Source organism: Chinchilla lanigera, unplaced genomic scaffold (assembly GCF_000276665.1).
Source record: "Chinchilla lanigera isolate Chin_1 unplaced genomic scaffold, ChiLan1.0 scaffold00025, whole genome shotgun sequence".
Classification (NCBI taxonomy): domain Eukaryota; kingdom Metazoa; phylum Chordata; class Mammalia; order Rodentia; family Chinchillidae; genus Chinchilla; species Chinchilla lanigera.
In genome coordinates this window covers 16,051,085-16,054,695 of record NW_004955426.1, presented here as the reverse complement: position 1 = coordinate 16,054,695, position 3,611 = coordinate 16,051,085, and the positions used below count along the sequence as shown (strand labels likewise).

Genomic DNA, 3,611 nt, shown 5'->3' with positions numbered 1-3,611 from the left:
GACACAGGAGGTAGGGGACTGACGCAAATCTCTGTGGTGGCTTTTACTTCCCCTTTCAACTCTGGAGGGATGACTTTCATCCTGGGCTCTCATTCCTTAACTTCTTTCAGTGCTGACCCTTCAGGTTCCCAACCATCCTTTATCAATAGCACAATGAATATTTGGAAAGCTGTGATTAATAGAGAGTACAGGGAGAGGCCGCACACCCGTCCCATGCAGTCCCTGCTTTGCAGGCACCCCGGGCCGGTCCTGACTTTGTCAAGGAACTGGCACTGGAAGGTCTCCGGCATTAACTAACTTTTTAAAACTGTACTATAATTGTTATTATAACTTATTAATCCGTTTTTCATGATATTCCTTGCAATATTTTTCTCTTTAAATTTATTTTCTCTAACTTGAATTTCATTTTAATGCATACTCATTAAATTAATATATATGTAGTTAATGTTTTGAAGTTTCTGTAAGCACTACCTTAATTGAATCTCATAAAAAGTAATCATTTTTTAACTATTATTTTGTAGATATTTGGAAAATGCTTGTGTATTAAAGGAAGCAACATTTTTATTATCAATATTGATTTTTATGAATATTATTGATAATATAGTTTGAAAGCTATGTCTAACCATTTATAAGATGATTCTGTGTTTGAATTTTAGTAGTTCAGCTTTGTGAAGGAAATACTATGGGTTTTTTTAGGGGAGAGTAGAAAAGCATACTATTCATTAATAAACAATTCCATATGGGTGTGGGAGGCCCTGAGCTCATCCTTTTCTTCCCTCACTTGCTCCAGAGCAGTTATGAGCAATCAGCCAATTACTTAATATTCCATGATAACAGAACTGCATCAATGCAGTTAAAATTATTTAGCCTAAAATGTTCCAAAGGATCAAACCCATCATTCTGCTGTCTATAGGTATTGGATAAGTAAAAACCAATGGTGACATATTTATAAACATAACTCTATTATAAGATCTTAATATGGCTTAGGTGTGCTGTCTTCTTACCAGAAATAGTCATTAATGCCTATAAATCTGTGTTGGTTTGGGGCTTATTTTGCAAGGGGAACAACATAATACAGGACACATACTTTATATGAGTATTTATAAGTCACCCAAAGAACAGTATACAAAAGAGTGCAGGGAATCTGTCCACACACTAAGGCCAAGGAATCCAGCTGAGGGCCTGGATCCCACAACAATGTCCTACATGAGTTGAGCTGAATACCCAGAGCTCATAACAATGCCTCCCATGAATCCAACTGGAGGCCCAGAGCCCATGACAATGTCTCATGCAGACTTGTTTCACGGATCTGCTGGGAAGGCCCAAAGGTCAGTGGTGGAATCTACAAAGTCTGTGCCAGAAGGATGAAGGACCTGTGCTAGCAGGCTGAGGGATCTGCACTGGAGCCAGGAAGTGATGCTCAGAAGAACCAGAGCTCCCCGAAAAGGTACCACAGCCATCATCTGCAACAGTGAGGTCCCAAGGTTCTCTGATGATCAGGATGGCCGAGTTCCCATCAGGGAAGCCAATGCAACAAGCTTTTCCTGGAGGCCGGCAGTGCACCATCTTCCTCTCTGGAACCTGGAAGCTATGCTCAAGTGAGGACCAGAGCTCCCCAAAGTGAACCGAAGTCATTCTCAGTGCCAGCGAGGTCCAGAGCTCCTTGGAGGATGAAAATAGTCAAGTTCATCAGGAAAGACAGCTCCCTACAGCCTCTTTCAGTTCCCAACAGCTTGCTTCTTCTCCAGGTCTGCCTCTTATGCTGCTGGCAACAGTCCTCAGGTGGGCCTCCCACACCCAGCACCACAGTTACTCAGCTCAGCTGGGGGTTATAAGTTGACCACCAGTTATCAATCCACTACAAAATCTGAGTAGATAAAATCATCTTCCACATTCTGTTATACTTTATTTACATGATTCTGAGGATGCTAAGGCAAGGGTGAAACAGAAAGACAGTCTGTAAGGAAGGGTAGGATAAAATTCTCTACAATAGGCAAAAGGTGTAGTGGTGCCACCTTTCACAAAGCTAATTCTTCCAAAATTCTGGTCAGAAACCAAATTGGAGGACAACCAAATCAAATTCAATGGCCCAGTTCAGTGTTGACCTTAAGGGGAAATTTGATTTGATTCTCGTCCAGTTGAGTTGTAACCAGAATTGTGGAAAGAATTAGGTACCTAAGCTGAGGTATTACTGTAATCTACAGAAATGCAGTATTCTTCAGAAGCCTGAACTCTGCTCTCAAGACTTTTCTATAAACTGAGTTAGAACAGTAGGATTTTCTACATTATGTACAATGTACTATTATTGGATATGCAATATTAGGATAGTGTCCCTTATTTAAAATCAACTAATTATGAACTTTATTTACTTCAACAAAATAGTTCTATACTGATACACTTATATCAGTGTTTGATTGAATTACTAGGGAATGTATTTTAATTAAGTCTGCCTATAAAAGAATAGACTATCTGTAAAATGAAACTTCATTGTGTTATGTTTTGTGCATTCTTATTGTATTTTGCCTTGATTATGAATTTTGCCTTATAAAGGTACTTTATAAATTACCTATTTTTATGAAATAAATTGCTTCCAAATTTTGCTGCCTAAAATAAGAGATTCCTTAATTTAGAGATTCTGTGGGAACAGGATCCAGTCAGCTGGGCTGGCACCTTCCTTGTCTAGAACAAGTTGTCTTCAAAGATGAGATCTCATCTGCAGGCCCTGCCGGGTGACTTGTTCCTTGGGTCATTTGTATGGCTCTCTGAAGGACTGGGTTCCTGCCATGTTCTTGGATTGAAGGCACAGGTTTCAAATTGGTTAAAAACCTGAGGCTACCTTCAATTTTTAGTCAGGGAGATTTCCTGACATGTAACTCACTTCAGGACATCTAGCAAAGGTTAATGTACTCTAGTAAAAAGTAAGTCAGTCATACACTAGTAATATCATGTTTAAGTGACATTTTTTCTAAATGCTGAGGAAAACTATTGGTTAGAAGAAACTTTCAGGTAGAGAGAACCATACCAGGCTATAGGTGTTCTCATCACTGAGGCTTATATTGGACTTTGTTTATGACAGATATATTGTTTCTTACTGTTCAAGTATGTTAATTCTCTTTATCTGCTGTTAGTTTCTTTTTTTGAGACTCTTTTCTGCTGTGTGTTTTATTGTCCTGTTTTTCATTAGTATGTGTTTGCAGCACATAATGTTTACATTGCTTATTTGGAATTGGTCATGTACGTAACTCATCTCAATCCCTTTTTTTGTCCCCTTTCTCTTCCCTCCTTAGCCCTCCCTCCAACTCTTGATCATCTTCTCATTTGAGAAAGATCTACCTTTGTACTTGTTATTATCTTTTATTTGGATCCTTATTTCTAATTAGAGTTGCTCATATAAGAGATACTATGCAATATTTAAGTTGAGTGTCAGATTTACTTCCCTTAACATTATAATCTCAAAATTCATCCATTTTTGTATAAATGACTAAGGTTTATCCTTCTTTATGGCAAAGTAGTACTCCATTGTGTATAAATACCATCTACTCTTTATCCACTCATCTACTGATGGACATATGGGTTGCTTAAAAGATTTAACTATTTTGAATTCTGGTGCT

At 38.3% G+C, this 3,611-nt stretch overlaps 1 long non-coding RNA gene across 1 annotated transcript in view; it reads right to left on the bottom strand.

Annotated features, from left to right (window-relative positions):
* Positions 1-1,820: 1,820 nt before the first annotated feature.
* The window catches only part of LOC102018746, a 13,189-nt gene continuing 11,398 nt past the window's right edge, over positions 1,821-3,611 (bottom strand). Inside the window, exon 3 of the long non-coding RNA XR_261198.1 lies at positions 1,821-1,928. This is a non-coding gene — a long non-coding RNA (uncharacterized LOC102018746). The remainder of the gene's footprint in view (positions 1,929-3,611) is intronic.